Consider the following 20728-nt stretch of genomic DNA (forward strand, 5'->3'; position numbering starts at 1 on the left):
GTCAGGTCCGGTTCCAGGGGAGAAGATGCCATACCAACCAGTGAAATTGTGATAATGATCCTGCAGGAAGATTAGCACCCTGGAAAGTGCTAAATAACGCAAAATGGATGTAGAAGGAAAATAAATTCTTCTATGACTTGTAGCCATTCTCTTTCCTGATAGAATTAGTGACATTGATTTCTATTTTTAATCATATTGTCATTTTTTTCTTCTCTTGAATGTATCTGTTTGCTAGGTAAAACTTATCTTTCGAAAATGTCAGAGCTCTGAATGTAGGCCCTGATTTTGCTGCATCCAGGTGGGGTTTTGAGACATGGGTGTCTCCATAATATCCTGGGCTATCCTTGAACTTTTATTGTTCCAGCTCCTACATTTGAAGTAGCTGGGCTAACTTTTTAGTGGTAATTTTAAATAAGTTATTTTGTCTCTGACTGTCTTTATATGAATAGATGAAGAAAATACGTCAGTTTTGAAGTTAAACTATACAATAAATGTAAATGTGCATTGATATTTTATGCATTAAAAGAGAAATCCCTATCACCTACTATTACTATTTTAATTTACATTCATTTAACTAATTTATCACATAGTTGGTTCGACCAAAAACTCTTTGACCCAGTACATTTTCAGAAAAACAGATTCCTTACAAGGCTTAAGCAAGCAACAGACAAATGGAAATCTCAGCATTCAAATATATGTGCTTCCAAAATGAAACAGTTCCTTAAGACTAGATTCTGGCTTGAACTAAAACCTATTCATTGTTTCTTTGTGTATTGTCTATAAATTTTGGCATATCTGGGTCTCCCTGAAGACAAAGATGCTGGTAGCGGCATTTTAGGGAGGAAGCCCTTTCAGAAGAGCAATATCTGTGGATAACTTGCACCTCTTAGATCGGTTTGGGAACAAACTACCATTTAAAGAATATTTGCACAGCAAGCAGCACTCAAAAGTGCCTGTGAGGCAGGTGTCGGTCTATTTACTGACCACAATAGGAACACAATGTCTCCTTCTGTAGTTCAGAGTTGATGGTTGTGATGCAAACTTGCTGTGCAAACTGCCTATGTCTTAGTTAGAGTTTCATTGCTATGAAGAGATACCAAGGTAAGTCTTATAAAAGAAAACATTTAATTGGGGCTAGATTACTGTTTCAGAGGCTTGTTCATTCCATTATCATCATGTACATGGTGCTGGAGAAAGAACTGAGAATTCTACATCTTTATCAGCAGGGACCAGAAAAGGACTCATAATGAGTCCTCAAAGGCCATCTCTACAGTGACATAATTGCTCCAACGAGGCCACATCTACTCCAAACAAAACCCTCCCTCCTAATAGTGCCAGTCCACATGTCAAAGCATTCAAACACATGAATCTGTGGGAGCCATACCAATTCAAACCACCATAGCGTACACATGAGTATATCCAAGCCATCCACATGGAATGCAAATAGCAAGAAGAACTTATGTGGAAACCACCTGCTGTGCTGTACCCCAGAGTCCCTTGTCTATGGCAGAAGAGACTTCTTTTTATTGTATTAACATGAGCTCAATAGTAACTTTCTCAAGGTGGCTAATGATTAATGAATCTTTGAGGCATCTTTGAAATATCCTGTTAATTAATAATTCCAACAATTCCACCACCTCAAGGGAGACACCATTCCTCTAAAACAAAGCCATGAACACTTGAAAAAAAAACAAACTCTTATCTAATTCCTCTGTGTGGGGTTAAAATTGAACACTAACACCCAAAGGTAATGCACAGCCTGCTCATGGCACTTGTTCAGCATGAAGTTTCAAGGTATAGCTAGCAGGTGGTCTGATTTATTTACCTGCTGAGTGCTTAGTAGAAATGATTCTAAACCACAGACCGCCCAGATTACCAGGCAAGCTCCTGAATAGTTCATCTTTAATGAGATTCTTGATATTTTTGTTCGTTAGTATTTAAAAGTATCCATCTCAATTTTCAGGGACTAAGTGCAGACCCCTTTGGCTGATCCAAAGCTTAAAGAAATTCAAGTTACCTCCTTAATCTCTTGAGGGGAGAAATGTGGATTCCCAAAATTAGCTTCACCAAGTCACAGCCAGTAGGTTTGGGAGATGGTCATCCGAAGTGCTTTGAAGAGGCATATCCCACATGAACCACTTTTCTGTGCTTTCTCTGAGTTCTTTGGTTGTCCACTCACAGTTGAAGAAGCACATCCCATATACAGCTCATCGTCCACACAAACCAGACTCCTGTGCTTGTCTTGAAGATCTCAAGCATAGCTCCCTCACAGTAGCAGAGCCCTAATGTCATCTTGAATTAATAGAAAGCTTATCCTATGGCAAGATGCACAACATAATGTAGACTGGCTGGGCAGGGAGGGCATGCTCAAGAGGTCTCACATCCATCAATCTAGTGGCCTCTCTGAATACTCTCCAAGGGCAGCAGTGTCCTGTTTCTGAACTCAGATTTCTGAGGAAGATTCTCTCTGGTTTTACTATGTCACATTCTAAAACACTTTCCTACCTAGTAGAATCTTTTTGGAAGGACTGATGTGTAACTCATAACTTATTTTTGAAGTCCTGACTACAGAGCCTTAGAATGTAACCGTGTTTGACTATAGGATCTGTATTTGCTGTCATTTTTAATAAAGCCTTTATTGTCACATAATTAATATAGCAAACAATTACCAAGTTACATTATGCAATGCTATTTAGTGTAGCATATCACACTATGATAAAGCCACTACTGTTTTCAATTTTAGAACATTGTTGACAATTTCATACGTGTATACAATGCATTATGATCATGTTTACTCACTTTATCCTTTCATCTCCTTCGTTCTTCTGTTGACCTCCTTTTCAAGTAGTCCACTTACTACTTTCTTGGTATGTGTGTATGTCTGAGTGTGTGTGTCTGTTGTGTCAATCCATTGCCTCTATGTGGTTGTGATTACAAGAATCATGGCATGCTTTTATATACATAGACAAATATTTGTACATAACATCATATGCACAGACACACAAACATATATGTATACACATTCACATATATGCACATACACATATACATATATATGGAGTTCAAATGTTTTTAAAGGTGGATTCTAATTAAATCTGACCCTTGTCCTCATAAGAAGAGGAAATTCGAACACAGAGAGACACTGGGGATGTGCGGGCACAGAGGAAAGGGCATTAAGGATACAGCAGAAAGATGTGTGACTGAAAGCCAACAAGAGACATTCATTTATAGATAATGACAATGAGCACAAAGATTACCACAATGACAACGATGATATACTGGTACCTCACTCTGAGATTTCAGATTTTCAGAACTCCCAGTTCATGAATTTCTATTGTTTAAGAGACCTAGCATATGGTACTTCATTATGGTTGTCCAGCACACTGATGTGTTATTATCCCACTGTTAAAGGGTTCCAAAACCCCACATTCTGTTGTCACCACAACACTGACACAGTCATTTGGGAACTTTCTCCTTAATGCTCAATTCTCTACTGGGATGCAGGTTCCATTTTTCTTTCTTCTCCAGTAATAAAGAGAAAATGGCCACCGTCCTCTATGTAATAGCTCTTCACAAAGGTAAGCACTTGAAATAAATCATCACTTTCCAGATTGAATAAATTGAACTCCATGGAGTGCATGTGAAAGAAGAAAACACTCCGGTCTAAAAGAGAACATACTAAAAAAAATGAGGGAGAGGTGCTAATGGGAGCCTGTGACTTTGATGGAAACGAAGCAGCAAGTCTAATTTATCCTTCCTCTCTCCTTCCTACTGCATTTTGCATTTGGTTTCCATGGAAATCCACTTTTGTGGATGATCTCTTCTCCCAGGAGCTACAGACAGATTTTTTCAATTTGCATAACACAGCGATTTATGTAGCAGGCAGGGAGGGGACAAAAAGGAAGGAGGTATGGGGGGCTGCCACTAGAGCTAAGGCCTTTCCGGGTGCCTGCACATACTCAATGTTTAAAACATTAGGAGCCACAGGGCTGACAACAAATCACTAGGTTTTATTGTTGTTTTTGTCATTTATTTTTCCTTTTCCTCGTTTCATATGTTATATAGCTGTGTGGATATGCATGCACATATGCACATGTGTGTGGATAAAAGCCTGAGGTTAACACTGGATGTGAATCTGTTTTCTCCCTTTTATTCATTGAACCAAGTTCTCTAATTTCCCCAAACTTGCTTATATGGCTAATCTAGCTATCCAGCTTATTCCAGAGTTCCCCTGTTTCTGTCTTCTACATTCTAGAACTATAGATGTGGTTCTACATCCTCCCAGTTCTGGGTATCTGAACTCTGATCCTCATGATTGCTGATTGTGTGACTATTAAACTATCACCTTAACCCATTAATAAGGTTTTGAGAACTAGAAAAAAAAAAACAAAACAAACAACAACAAAAAAAAAAAACAGAAAGCCCTTCTTATATTTATGGGGATTTTATTGGCAAAATATAGGACTCAACCAAATCTTGGAAATGTTATGAAACAAAGGCCATTTAAAATGATGTCATCATGTATCTATGGTGATCAACCCTGAGTGCTTACATATTTGCTGCCATGTCCAGATTCTATCTGCTTGTCCAAGGCATCCCACTAATAACTTAATCAAGATTCAGGAGGCCTCAAAGCAAAGGCTATTGTTAGTGCTTTGCCCCACCCCTTCTGCCTCATTCTGCTACTTTGTATTCTTGCTACATAGACCATGATTGCTGCTTCTGAGAGTCTGTCCCAACATTAGAAAGCATTTAATAAGGGCTTATATATTCAGAGAGTGAGTTTATGACCATCATTTTGAGGAGTATGGCAATAGGCAGGTAGACATGGTGCTATGGTTCTAGGACAGTAACTGAAAGCTTACTTCTGCTCTACAAGCATGAGGCAGAAAAAGAGAAAAAGAGAGAGAGGTAGGGTGGGATTGTGAATGGCCTAAGTCCTTTGAACCCCCAAAGTCCACCCCTAGTTACATACCTACTCTAAGAAGACCACACCTTCTAATCCTTCCTGAAGAGCTCTACCATTTGCAGACCAAGCATTTAGACATACAGGCATATGGGAGCCATTCTCCCATTGAACATCACACATTCTATTCCCTGACCACCATAAACTAGTAACTAGAACATAATGTCATTGTGTGAAACTGTGAAGGTGAAGCCTGGGTTGCATGAAGACACCAGGATAGTTGACAAGGAGAGTTGAAAGACAAGGTGACCTTTCTGGACCCCCCCCCATATAGGGACTCCCTTGCCTTATGCCTGGCCTGAGTAGTCTTCCTTAACTGAAAATTTCACAATTGGTTTATTCCTGTATTCTTCATGACTCAAAACTCAGAGAACATTCTGACCCATGATGCCAAGTTCTGTTTAGTACGGAGCCTGACAACCTCTTTTAATTACATTTGCATAAATTTTAGTTGTTTGATGGTGTTCTTTGTTGCAAAAACTTGCCTGTTTATAAATTAAACAATTATCTGTATGGGGTCTTACTCCGAGGCAATAAAGGGGATGCTGCTCCCTTTATTCTACTAAGCATTAGACTTCTTTTTCTTTTTCTCAACACAAATTTTGGCTCCAACAATTAAATTTGTTAGCTCTCTTTTACCCCCTCAAACTACATTTTGTATTTCATTTACCCCACTTGATTGTTTCATTGTATGCCTGCATAAAAGTACTCACAAATGAGCAAACTTAAATTATAATCAGATATAGCCACTGATGACAACTCTTCTGATGGATCAAATGGCCTATAAAAACACAAACTCAGAATATCTTAGTGGCCTTCTTCAACTTAGGCTTCTCCCAGGCTTTCTCACACACAGAACATCCAGTTCTACAAGCATTTTTCTCACTCACTCCCACCCCCTTAAGTTTTAACTCTAGTCTAGCCCATGTCCTGGTGCCTCTCATATCTAATTCTCCATGCTCCACTGGTCATGGTTCTGCAAATACCAAGCCCAGAATACCCACCTGTCCCTTGTCATTCTGTACTTTTTGACAGTCCATGCTAAAATTTACAGGATATGTTTCCTCATTCACAGTGATTTTGAAACTCTGAACATTCCAATTATTCAATGAAAAACTGTCCTTACAAGATCAACATGCAGGTCATTGCACAGGGATAATGGCTGCCAAGGCAACAGTTCTCTTTTCTATTCCAACCATATATGTTACATCACACCTCTTGTCTTTATAAACACCTAGCCACTCTGATTAAAGCATTTCGTTATGTCATCTTCCTTTGTAACATAAGTTCCTCACACCAAACACTCAGCTTTTTGCTCATGTCTAAATCTACAGAGCTTAGAACTTTACTGATTCCCCCAAATATATGTACTTGATAAATGAATAATGATCAAACAAATTAATGCACATTCTCCTGAAGTAGGTTTCCTTCCTCCATTTCTCTCTAGCTAATGATAATCCTCATTTTTTAGCCAGCAAGCTAAAGGACCTGCTTGAAATTCAAAACACATAGTGTTATTTTCCAGAGGACCCTGGTAAAATAATAATTCCATGTTTACTGTATAAAATGCAAAGGGCAGAGTAAAGACTCCATTTAACCTGGAATTCATAGTTAATTAATTGAATGAAATATACATACATACATATATATATTCTATTTCACTAATTATCAAAAATCCATTAGGATGTCTTTTATTATTATAAATTTTGTTTAAATAGAAGCCTAGAGTAGCAATAAACAGCTGGTCCTCTTTATTTGAGGACTGAATATTTGCAAACTTGCCTATTCATTAACATTTATTTAAAAATCTAGAACGAATACACGTGGTGCTTTTACAATCCATCAAAGACTTAGACAGCAGTTAAAAACTTATATCTATAAAAGAATAGAATCTAAAGTGAGGGACAGCAAGGTGGTACAGCTATCCCACTCTCATCTGTGTGAGTATATATTTTTTTGGTGGTATTCTTAGTATCACCACATTTTTCACATTTTTGTACCTTAGTTGGTGGATTAAATGTTAAAATGTTGTGGCCAATTATAGCACTGAGAAACTATCAAGTGTACCTTAGGATGGAGAGAATACAATGTGCTTCACAGAGCAAAGTGTGTTGAATAGGCATCAGTCGGTTACAGTGACCCTGGCTGTACGTTCAATGTCAATGAATCAACAATGCTAATTAAATAAAAGGATGCTGGCTGTTAATTTGGATGATCTTCTGAACGTAAACTATTCTAGGAGAAACACTTGTGGGTGTATTTGTAAGAACATTTCCAGAAAAGTTTTCATGAGATGGGAAGACCCAGACCGACTTTGCCTGAATCCCAGACTGAATCTAAAAACAAAAGAGAAGACATCCAGTTGAGCAGCAGCATTCAAATGTCTGTAGTGCAGTGAGACCAGTCACCCACACTATTGCCTCTCTGACTACAGCCTTGATTGTGGTAATGTGGAATTGTAATTGGTACTTTGTGTATTTATTATGCCACAATTTTCTTATTATCTTAGAATACTTTCATGTTTACAGCAAAAATTGTTAAAGGTAAAACAGTGTTCCATGTTCTGCCATCAGTAGCCTCATCCATTCAGGACTACCATATCTCCCAACAGCATCATGTTCTCCTAATGCATTTAGTCATCTCTTGTTTTATTTATTTATTATTGTATTTATCTTGACTCTCAAAGAAATGAGCTCTAACATACAGCCTTGGTGTGTACGTGGTTTATGCAAATTCTGTTTATGATGTTTGCACAATGATAAAATGACATTTCTCAGAACATGTCACTGTCATTTACCAGATTGGGTTTTGTGATAGAATCATACAGAGCCAGGTATGCAATGATGGTCAAATCAGCTAAGCTTTGGCTCTGGAATATCTTTCAAATCATGTAGTTTATCTAAATGATCTCCTATGCTTTGATGATTACCATAATAGATGTCTTTTTTCACAAGGAGAAGTACCTCACATATTTTGCATGTCATATGCTTGAGTGATATTTCTCAGACCATATTTTTGCAGTCAAGAGGAAGGCAGAGAATGATAGCATACTCAGGTCCAGGCTAAGTCAGGCAGGGTCAGGTAGGAAGGAGCTCCACCCAGCTGACCTTCCAACCCAGTGAAAAACAGCAAATGAGAATAAAATAAATAATGTTCAGGGCTAAGTAGGGAAAGCAGCACTTCAGAAATTTGGGAAGCAGAGTTTTCTAGAGGCTGCCCACAGTGGCTTCCTTCTGCATACACCTAAACTGTGGCAGAAGTCAGTGATTCCATTGTCCATGCACGCTGCTTGCAGACCCAGAGATTCCAAAGTAATGAGATCCTAAGATTCAGTGGAAACAGAGCTCACATGATAGATGGCTTTCTGAGCTCCTACTTCTAACCTGACTTCCTGTCTCTGACTTTTTATTAGATGCCAAAGAAAAGGGTCTATGACCCTATTAACTAGGAACACACATGTTTTAGAGTTCAGACTAACATTAATCTCTACTCTGGTGGCTGTATTCTGTGAATTTGCAACTACAATATTGCTAGATAAACCTCCATGGTCTTCTAATAGCTTGGCCATTACAACCCAAATGAGACTTTTATGACATTGTTCTCACCTGTGACACCTTATTATGGTAATGATCAGAAAAGGACCCCCAGGCTCGTGTATTCAAATGTATTCCCTAATTGGTGATGCTGTTGTAGGAGATAATGAATGGAACTTTTGGGAAGTAGGACCTAAGTGGAGAAAGTGGGTTCCTGAGATGGGGCCAGCCTATTTAATGTTCTCTTTCAGTTTTCTGTGCTGACTCATGACCCTGTTATCATAGAGCCGTATGGCACAACCTGGTACCATTTATATGTGATGGATCACAGTCCTTCAAACCATGAGCAAAATTATTCCCACCTTCCCTTAAACTGTGCCCTGTCAAATATCTGGTCTTGGTGAAAAATTAATGAATCCACACTACAAAGGGAAGAAAGTCCTACTTGGAAGCTAGAGGTGAGATGCACTCTGGTTGGTTAGAGGGCCCTTAGTGTTCAAACTCTTGACGACATTACTTGTGCTAAGCACTGTCTCCTAACTGCAAGTATGTGTTTCAATACATAATGATAATGGAAGAGACACTATGAGTTCAGGAAAGCATCTGCTTCAGCAAAAGAAGGGCATTCTTTGGACATGGTCTCTAGCAAGCTTCTCAACTTTATCACTTCAATATTTGTTGGAATTAGCTGAACATTTATCTCAGAATTGTTTGAGGATTCTGTAAGGATTAATGTTTCCCTTGTGTGAAACACTGACAGCATGTCCTGGTAAGTAACACTTCTACTGTTCACTATCACTGCTTAAGCAGAAAGCATTGACTATTGATCCCACCAGCATATGGCTTCAAATTTCCTTCTAAATTAGTCATGTCCTCGTGGTGTTAAAACAGAGGACTTTCATCTCCTTTGTATTCAAAGCTGGGATTCAGACCCCCAGAGGCCAATTTCAGCTACCTTGCAGTACAGTTCTCTTTCTACTCAAGCATACCCTGAACCTAGTCAGTTTCCCATGCCATCTGAGAGCCATCTCCCAAACACACCAGGAAAGCCTGAATCTACCTCCCTCAACAGTGTTCTATCATCCCATTAAACCCACCAGGAAATGATAATGACTGGGTTGGTAAATATAAAAACAAACCCCTCAAATTTTAAAAACTGAATAAAGATAACAGTAGACTAGATTGTAGTAGTCCAAGGGGTGTATCCATCTCAGTGCACTGCCATTGGTGCCTAGGATTAAATCTAATTTGGGTTTGAGAGAAAAAAAAGAAAGAAAGCATATCTGCTTCTCCCTAATAAGCCCTCTGCAGCTTTTGTTCATGAGCTCTTCCCTCTGTCAACAGTGTTTTTAGATGACAGAGCTCTGGTCCCCATGGCAACATATCAGAAAAGGTCCACTTATAAAAGAGCAGGGTCTTCTAGTTGCCATAAGCAGTGTTTCTTAATGGTTTTTCAAGGCCAAAGATATGTTCAGAGTAGGTTTGCTTGCTTGTTTGTTTCAAAATTACAAGAGTGGGGTTTGTGATCTTCCACGTTTGCCTTCAGTTACATTCCTCTTCTTTGGTATGCTTTTTACTTTATGAAAACAAATTAATCTCCCAGAACATTATGAGTACCATAAACCATTTTCAATAACGAATGTTGTTTGTTTTATAAAGTCAGATGGTACAAAAGGAAAGAAAATGCTTCTTCAATATAAAGTAATATCATCTTACCCTGTGCTTATCAAGCTGTGATATGAAAATCTCAGCAATGTCAGAGATAAAAATCACCACAAACCACAGAGGGGAAGCAATTTGAAACAGATTTGCCTCTGACTTGTTTCAGATAAAACAGAAAAACAAACAGTACCTATCCTTTCCTGATAGTGTGGGCAGTCACTCAGCATTCACCTCATCATCCAAAAAAATGTTTTCTGAGCATCCAGCATGTGTGAATCTCAGCTTGACCATTCCTTGAGACCAACCCAGCAGGGTGTACGTATCAGGATGACCTTTCTGAATAAATGGTTCAAGTCCAATGACAGACATCTGTGTTTATAATATACTGAGTGATATCAGACTTAGGATACATATTCTTTTCCTACAAAAATCAATACATAGACACATCAGCTACGATAAATCACAGAAGAGGAGAGCTCACTTTTCAAAATTGAGACATAGTAAAACAAAGTAAATCCTTCACTGAGACTATGGACTGTGATCCTTGCTGTTGGGGTGTGGAGGTAAGACTTTCTTCTCCTTCCAATTTCATACATTTTATATTGTAATGCACTCTGGAAGAATTTGGAAAGACATGCGTTCATTCATTTTAAAACTAAGTACTGAATCTCTCTCTCTCTCTCTCTCTCTCTCTCTCTCACACACACACACACACACACACACACACACACACTCCCATGTACACACATGCACACACACATGCACAGACACACTAGGAGCCATGAGACTGAGTTTTGTCTCAGCAGGGCCTCTCCAATCTCAGTGTGCTGTCTTAGGTCAAGGAGTTCCTTGAAAGATATAGATTTAATAAAACTATTTTGTTTGATTCTTTATGAGTTTCACATTATGCACCCCAATCCTACTCATCCCCTCATCCCTATCTATCCACCCTCTGCCATTTCAACATCCCCTCTAAATGAAAATAAACAAGAAAACAAAGTAAAACATAGAAAACATCTTGTCATGAAAGTGGTAGTGTGTCTGCCACAGTGTATCCCACAATATCCCCTATTGTCCACACATCTTTACTTAGAAATGTTCATTGCAGTGAGTCATTGGCCTGGTTTAAGGAGAAAGATAAGAAGCCTTATTCCCACTCTCATCTAATGTGTAAACCAAAACATCTAAGTCCCACCTTGACAAACTTGTATCTTGCCCAGGTCTACAATATTGGCAACAACTTGCAATAACTACAGTGTGGGAAGGAAGCATGTTTATGGAGCCCTGAAGAATGCAAAATGTACAGTAGTGCCCTTTTATTCATGGCTTCTCTTTCTATAGTTATGTTTAGGGATTTGAAATGTCTTTCTTAAGGATAAAAAGGAGCTTTCTTTTGGATTACTCTGAAAGAGCACTCTCTCAAATTCTAACTAGAAGCATCTATCACAGGTTGCACACTAAAATCGGGTTTAACCCAAATTACAGCTGAGTTGTCCTTTCAACAAGAGAAGGCATGACGAATAGCCAAGCACAACACTCACAGCTATGTGTATCCACTACGATGGGCTGAAGCACTGTGAAGGGACAAGGGACAGATGGTTGGTGTCTCCTGACAGATTTGTGACATGCTTCACAGCACACAGGTGACCAGATTGAAGAGTCAAAGAATGAAAGTCCCCTGAAGCTCTGTAGCATGAAGGCAGGCTATGATGAGCACTTTGAGATAGTTTCATAATTAACTGCATGCAGAAGAGGGCCTGAAGCCAGCTCTTGACAATTTCCTTTTCAATAACCTAAAAAACTAGTCAAATGAACAAACAACTAAAAGGAGCAGTCTATGCTCTATGCAAGCATTTGCCACAAAGAAAAAGGGAGAAAACACAGACATCTATGGGGCTGATAGATGTTAAAACAAATTAGTACAGAAAATAAAACAATTCTAGCCTCTCAGAAAAGAAGGTAGTTAGGGAAGAAAGGCTGTGGGATCAACACAGGAGGGTTTCTGGGAGAACTTCTTCATGTCCTTGATACTTGAGCTGTGTCAGCACGTTGCTGCTAAATAGGTAAAGCATTATAAATCTCTTCGTGATGGATGAAGCAAACATCCATTGGGTTACGTCTGCTTCTTGGCCATACAGCTCCATTAGGGTCACAACCAAATATCCAGCCTCCACTGACTGTTGGGTCCTTCCTTACATGCTTAGCACCCAGCCTCACTCCCTTCCAATGTGTCAGATTCGGTGCAGAAGCTCAGAGGCCAGCATCTGGAAATTACCCTGAGCTTCAGTCCTGCACCACTTCCTTTGCCACAGTCTGAGGGATGTTTCCTTCCTGCAGTCGCTATGTCCTTACTCAGCATCTCGCTAGACAGGCTCTACTATAAATTGTTGAACTTAACTTTCTGCAATGAAATACTCTGTAAGCTTCCTATTATGTAACTTAAGCTAAGATTAATGAAGTCATTTGCACAAAGCCACTCAGCCATCCAGTCATAGAACGGGTTCTGAACTCTGATAACACAGACTACAAATCCTAAATTCGTGCCTTTACAAAATTAGAAATGTGTTCATCATCTTTGTTTTAGTAACACCCTCCAAATCCCGAGGGGGAAATTGGTGCTGGTTCCACCTGGTTTCTGCCTGGGTCGTGAGAGCATTATGCTGAGCTCTGCGGTATGGACAGAAGGCAATCTTGGCAGTGTTTGACAACTTCCTAGGACTCCCCAGCAAGTTGATTTAAGTGGTCTCAACATGAGCTGTCACAACTAACTTTTTTCTTGTAGTTGTATTTTTAGATCCTAAATCAGAACAATATAACCCCTCTTTCTTTCTCTCTCCCTCCCTTCCTGCCTTTCTCCCCCTCCCTTCCTTCCCCCCTCCCCCTTCCTCCCTCCTTCCATCTCCCTCTCCCTTATCATCTCCCTCTCTCAAGCGCCAGCGCGTGCGCGTGTATGTGTGTGAGTGTGTGTGTGTGTGTGCGTGTGTGTGTGTGTGTGTGCGTGCGCGCGCGCGCACGCACGCGCACGTGCAAGCACGTGTGTGTCGCAGTTCTGGAGATCAAATTGAGTCTCATTCATGGTTGATAAGTCACTGAGCTATAGCCTAGCCCTATAATTCTAATGAAGTTCTCTAACTGAGCCCCTGAAAGAAAATCAATGTCTTCGCGCAGACATTCCCAGAGAAGAGCAGAGGGTTTGGGGTATCCCTTTTTATGACATTTGTGGTTCTGGAGCAGCTGTTCTTAGGATTTCGGTCCTCTTTACAGTGAAGCACTCCTGGGTGCATTTTAAACATAAGGGGTCATAAGAACATTTTTCCTTTTCTTTTTCATCTTTCTTTCTTTCTTTTCTCTTTTATTTGTTAAGGGAAACCAAGTGTGCCTAGTTGCTATGAATTAGCCACTTCTTGAGTCACTTACTCTGCATGGTAGAAAATGCACACTTCTGGATGTGTCCAAAGCCTTTGAAAATGAACCTATATAATACCAACATCTGTCCTGATTTCTCTGTCTTCCTAATTCTTGGAAAACTGGAGTGCACATCTAATAGCTGGCCAAAGTTCAACATCAAAGCCCATTTCACAGCCCTTAGCTCCTAATTGAAATTTCACAGTACAATACTTAAGACATAACTTCAGATTGAGTGGTCATTTAAGTAAATGTTTTTCTAGCCATTTAACTGTATGTTACATCCTCTCTACTCTGTGCTTCTCATGACTAACAAGTTGCTTCTCTGGTCATTAAGCTTTTCTGGTATTTATTTGATAACATCTAAAATGTCCTGGTTTTCTGTGGGTTGAATTTAACCTGGCCATTTAGCTAATAGTCTTAGCCATTTGCGTGCCTTCAAAGGGGAGAGCATTTCTGTTCTCACAGGAGACAATAGTGCTTGGCCCACACACTGCTGCTGTTGTTCAAACTGTTAACTCTGGCTAGTTTCCTTTCTTGATCTCTCAGCCCCAATCTTGGGATGAGACTGTGCAGAAACTCAGCAACAGACAAGATGTACAGACAACATCTGAACAATTCATGTGAAAAAATAAACAAACATTTGATAACAAGAAAGAACAATCCTCTTCTCCTCCTTCTAAACAGACTTTAAAAATAATCATAGCAATTTCAAATAATCAAAACAATAGAATAGCACAATGAATCTTCTTTACAACCATGCCCAAGAGTTAGAAATATTTCCTATCATTTTTACCTTCCACACTCAAAACAATATTTGTTTATTAATTTTGTGCTAGATTCCTGGCTAAAGAATTTTAAATTGTAAATCACTTCATCTGTTAAATCTTTCTTTTCTTACAGTTTTTTTTTTTGCTATTACCACCAAAGCATTTCACCTAGCAGAATTAACAATAATTCCTCAACTTCCTCTAGTGCCAAGTTCATATTTAAATGTTCCCAGCTGTCATCTCTGACTCAGTAGAGCAGCTCTGTGCTGGAGCTCAGCTCTGTGCTAGAGCACATGCCCCTGAAATCAATCCCCAGCAATGGAAGAGAAGTCAGTCATTATTGCTTCTTAATCGTTTCACTTTAAATCAGAACCCAAATGGGTTAACATACTGAATTTAATATTTACAAATTAAAACCTCCACTCTCTTTCCTCTAGTCTTCAGACCTGTGAGTGAAACTGGCCTCCAAAAGCCTACTTCTCAATCCCTTCTAACTTGGAGTTGGGGGTCAATGGAAGCTTATTTAAATATTCACTACAAACTGGTTTTAGGCTTGGTGGCTTTTTTCTCTCATGTACCTTGTTCATCTTCAGCAATAAAGATACCAATTCCCAGTAGCTGTGTCTCAAAGGCAACCTACCGTCTCTCCCATTTGACCTGTGTATGTTCTCTTACAGCATAGCTTTGCAGTTATTTGCCCAGGGTGAGAAGCCAGTTAAATTACTCTTTTAGTCAGTAGAGACACTGTTCTGAAACATTGCTAAGAATAGGATTGGAAAATGTGGTTTGAGTGTGGAGTGTCCCCAAAGACTCAGGTTTGAACACTTAGTGCCTAGATGTTGGTGCCATTTGGGAATGTTTGGGAATCTTTGAGAAATGAGGCCCAGTGGGAGGAAATGGATCTCTGGGGACATGTTTGATGGTTTATAACCGCTGTGTGACAGACTTTTTCTGGAGAGATGCAACATACACACACACACACACACACACACACACACACACACACACACACACATCTAGTTACTCCAGAAAGGGGCACACAACACACTAAAGCAATATTTGCATTGAAGTACAGTTTTGTGGACCAATGAAGATTTTTGGAGACTACTAACAGAAGTGGAGATGAAATGCTACACACAGGCACAGATATGCTTAAGAAGTGACTACATTCCCCCACTCTACCCTCCATGTGACAACTCACAAACTCTGGGTCTCCCTGCATACCTTCATGCAGGGGGATATTCCAGTAATCTTCTCCCACATTTAAGGTGGTCAGTATATTCCCCTAGAAATTAGACAAATTCAAGAATGTCTTCCCACAGCTCTGCTGGTCAGTCTTGTCCCTCAGCAGTTATTTAATATTTCTGTAGCCCTGGGCAGAGGTGCTGGTGACTTTTAAAATTTTCAGCTTTCCCAAACACATACAGTTTTCATACACTGAATCTCATACTCCTCTCCTGAACCTCTCCACTCCTTTCTGGAAGTCATATTTCTATTCTGCTGAAGCCTAGTCTCACTTGCTATTCCATTATTGTTTCTTAATATGAACGAGCTCCAACCACCAGAGTTTTGAGTAGTGTCTTCAACAATTCCTTCTCCATACAGTAGGCTGTGTCCTCAAACGCTGAGCCTAAATAAACCCTTTCATCCTTAAATTGCTTTCTGGGTCTTAACACAAGGATCTGTGACTCCATAACTCTACAAAAGCAACACAGAGAACATTCTGATGCCACTTCCCAATTCACCCTGCCCCACTCCATAAACTGTAGCTGCAGCTCCAAGCTGAGCCTGAGAAATCATGTTCCTAGGTGTCTCTGCTCAAGTACAATATCTTAGCTGTCTTGCTTTCACTGTTCTATTATTTTTCAAAAACAAAGTTGGTTTTTTTAAAATAATGAATTTGTATTGATGGACTAAACCTCTCATGAATTATTATATATTTCCACAAAGAAACCTCTCCTATTTCCCCAATGAACAGTTCTCCTCAGTGTTAGAAACCTCATTCAGGATTACAGCTTCTTTGCTGCTTTAACCCTATTATACTACTCTGCTCACAAAATTGCATCGTTTACATCTCTATGTTCTTGCTCACTCTAAGTCTGACTAAATGTAGTGAAAAATAACCACGCCATGTTCTATATGTTATGGCTGTCTTGAAATTTCCTTAACCAAAACAACTTAATCCAACATTTAAAAATTCAGCTTCACCCAAATGTTTAGGGCAGAAGCAAAATAAACTAAGATTCTTTGCCAGAATGTGATAGAACTGTCCTCTAACCCAGTTCACAATTGTTTTTATTCCTTTCTGAAACATATAAGCCCAGCCTCTTTTGTATACATTCCGATTGCCAATCTGACCTTCCAGTGTTCCTCCACAGTGGCTTACTGAGCACAGCTTACAACATTCTCAGGCTTCTTTTTTTTTTATTACAATTATAAAGTTTTAATCAATTAATATGTACACATATTTTAATATAAAATTAATTTGTTATAAATTTTTTTCTTTTTCATTTTTTTTTATTTAGAGAATACTTTATTAGTTTTTGTAATCAAACCCACGTATATAAGACCTTACATATTTAATACAGTGTGTTACCCCTGTACAAATGGAAAAAACTTAAGTTCAACATTTCTAGACCAATATGGCTGTTAATTTCTGTACAGTGCCAACTCAACACAGTAAACGGGGATACTTTTTTCGAAAGTTGACAGCACAGGTAAAGTTTCAAAAAATTCAAATTATATATCTGTATATATATATTTATATTTATATAAAAAGACCAATAATAGCAGTGTGTTATGCATCAACAGCAGCAACAGCTTTTCCAGGTTCTGCAGTCATCTGAACAAAACTGTAGAGACATCCAGCACACTCCATTAAAAAAAGAAAGTAAAAAAACAAAACCCGAGAAAACAGCACAGTTCTGTTACTCTTGTGGTACCTGGCACCATTTTTTTTTAAATTAGCTTCTCAATCATCATCTGTAAAGAAAACATTCTGAGCAACATCATTAAAAACAGCTCTGATAAAGCACGGTCACTACTACGTATCATAAAGCAGGTACAAGCTATTTTACATCCACAGAGGTATGATACAGTACTGTCCTACATCTATAATACTAGAGGATACAATTTAAAAGGCATTATTTGAGACTTGATTCTACTTTTCCAGCAGAGGGCCCAAAGGATGGTGTGACACAGCTTTGTAAAGAAACATACTCTAGACAGGATTTCCTTTCACTAGTGGCACACTTCTAAGGATTCATTCTCTCCATGAATGTCAGCTAAAACCGTTATTAAAAAAAATGAAATATCCCTAGAACAAAACCGTATAACCACCGGATTCACATGAAGATGACCTAGTGGAGACAAGCTGGACCTCACCTTACCAACAAGCTATCAAATCTGTTATGTTTAAACAGTGAGACCTCCAAGGAAGGAGATGCCAAGTAGTGCTTCAAAGCTTCGGACCACAATCAAACACAGCATCCTTTTCAACAGAAGCAGAAGCTCATCTGAATATGCTCATGGATGCTGACATCAACATTTAATCATCTCCTCACTCATCCAGGAAGAGGGGGAGATCAGTTACTACTGTACTTTAATGTGTTCAACCAAATCACCATATTACAAAAATAGCAAGCTGCCATAATAAAAAATAAGGCTCCTCTATCCAGCACCAGATAGCATCATTTTACTTTCAAGCCTAGAAATTGCACACTTGTATATAAACCAACCGAAGATGAGGATTGAGAGTTCATCTTGGTGGATTTTTCCTTTGATGAATATGAAGTGTCCTTCCTTATCTTTTTTGATGACTTTTAATTGAAAATTGATTTTATTTGATATTAGAATGGCTACTCCAGCTTGCTTCTTCTGACCATTTGCTTGGAAAGTTGTTTTCCAGCCTTTCACTCTGAGGTAGTGTCTGTCTTTGTCTCTGAGGTGTGTTTCCTGTAGGCAGCAGAATGCAGGGTCCTCATTGCGTATCCAGTTTGTTAATCTATGTCTTTTTATTGGGGAGTTGAGGCCATTGATATTGAGAGATATTAAGGAATAGTGATTATTGCTTCCTGTTATATTCATATTTGGATGTGAGGTTATGTTTGTGTGCTTTCATTCTCCTTGTTTTGTTGCCAAGACGATTAGTTTCTTGCTTCTTCTAGGGTATAGCTTGCCTCCTTATGTTGGGCTTTACCCTTTATTATCCTTTGTAGTGCTGGATTTGTAGAAAGATATTGTGTAAATTTGGTTTTGTCATGGAATATCTTGGTTTCTCCATCTATGTTAATTGAGAGTTTTGCAGGATACAGTAACCTGGGCTGGCATTTGTGTTCTCTTAGGGTCTGTATGACATCTGTCCAGGATCTTCTGGCCTTCATAGTTTCTGGCGAAAAGTCTGGTGTGATTCTGATAGGTCTGCCTTTATATGTTACTTGACCTTTTTCCCTTACTGCTTTTAATATTCTTTCTTTATTTTGTGCGTTTGGTGTTTTGACAATTATGTGACGGGAGGTGTTTCTTTTCTGGTCCAATCTATTTGGAGTTCTGTAGGCTTCTTGTATGCCTATGGGTATCTCTTTTTTTAGGTTAGGGAAGTTTTCTTCTATGATTTTGTTGAAGATATTTACTGGTCCTTTGAGCTGGGAGTCTTCACTCTCTTCTATACCTATTATCCTTAGGTTTGATCTTCTCATTGAGTCCTGGATTTCCTGTATGTTTTGGACCAGTAGCTTTTTCCGCTTTACATTATCTTTGACAGTTGAGTCAATGATTTCTATGGAATCTTCTGCTCCCGAGATTCTCTCTTCCATCTCTTGTATTCTGTTGGTGAAGCTTGTATCTACAGCTCCTTGTCTTTTCTTTTGATTTTCTATGTCCAGGGTTATTTCCATGTGTTCTTTCTTGATTGCTTCTATTTCCATTTTTAATTCCTTCAACTGTTTGATTGTGTTTTCCTGGAATTCTTTCAGGGATTTTTGCGATTCCTCTCTGTAGGCTTCTACTTGTTCTCTAAGGGAGTTCTTTATGTCTTTCTTGAAGTCCTCCAGCATCATGATCAAATATGATTTTGAAACTAGATCTTGCTTTTCTGGTGTGTTTGGATATTCAGTGTTTGCTTTGGTGGGAGAATTGGGCTCCGATGATGGCATGTAGTCTTGGTTTCTGTTGCTTGGGTTCCTGCGCTTGCCTCTCGCCATCAGATTATCTCTAGTGTTACTTTGTTCTGCTATTTCTGACCGTGGCTAGACTGTCCTATAAGCCTGTGTGTCAGGAGTGCTGTAGACCTGTTTTCCTGTTTTCTTTCAGCCAGTTATGGGGACAGAGTGTTCTGCTTTCGGGCGTGTAGTTTTTCCTCTCTACAGGTCTTCAGCTGTTCCTGTGGGCCTGTGTCTTGAGTTCACCAGGCAGGTTTCTTGCAGGGGAAAAGTTGGTCCTACCTGTGGTTCCAAGGCTCAAGTTTGCTCGTGGGGTACTGCCTAAGTCCTCTCCGCTGTGGCAGCAACCGGGAAAATCTGCGCCACTCCTTCCGGGAGCCTCCGTGCACCAGGGTTCCAGATGGCGTTTGGTGTTTTCCTCTGGCGTCTGGATGTGCACAGAGTGCAGTCTCTTCTGGTTTCCCAGGCGTGTCCGCCTCTCTGAAGGTTTAGCTCTCCCTCCCACGGGATTTGGGTGCAGAGAACTGTTTATCCGGTCTGTTTCCTTCAGGTTCTGGCGGTGTCTCAGGCGCAGGGATCCTGCCGCTCCTGGGCCCTCCCCTACGGGAACCCAGAGGCCTTATACAGTTGCCTCTTGGGCCAGGGATGTGGGCAGGGGTGGGCAGTGTTGGTGGTCTCCTCCGCTCTGCAGCCTCAGGAGTGCCCACCTGATCAGGCGGTGAGGTCTCTCCATTCTCAGGCTTCTTTACTTCACAGATAGCAAACTTTTCTAAACTCTCACAAGCCAGTTGTAAAGGTCTATAAACCATATGGCCAGGTTTATCACAATAGCTCCACCCAGTTTCAATTTTCCAGTTTTTTTTCTCATTTTTGTAACCAACTATGTAACAAGGAATAGTTTAAAGGAAGAAGAATTTATTTTCATAGGTATCTAAGTATTTGAGAGTATCAGTGGAAGCTGGGTGCTACAGGTTCACAAGACTTCTCCTAAAGGACTTCTTCTTCCACAAAGACACATTAAGCATTTGAGGTCTATATTTAAACACAAATATATTTGGATGATTTTTTACATTTAAACATTCTACCTTTGACTTTCAAAAGGTCTAGTCACCTCATCACAAAATATACTTTGTCTTCTTTCAATAGTCTCATAACCTTGCACTTCTAATGCCAAAGAGGTGAGCACAGAGTCTCAAGCTTGCAATTCTGGCAATTGTAAGCTGAGGCAGGATG

The sequence above is a fragment of the Rattus norvegicus genome, chromosome 1 (assembly GCF_036323735.1).
Source record: "Rattus norvegicus strain BN/NHsdMcwi chromosome 1, GRCr8, whole genome shotgun sequence".
NCBI classification, from domain to species: Eukaryota; Metazoa; Chordata; class Mammalia; order Rodentia; family Muridae; genus Rattus; species Rattus norvegicus.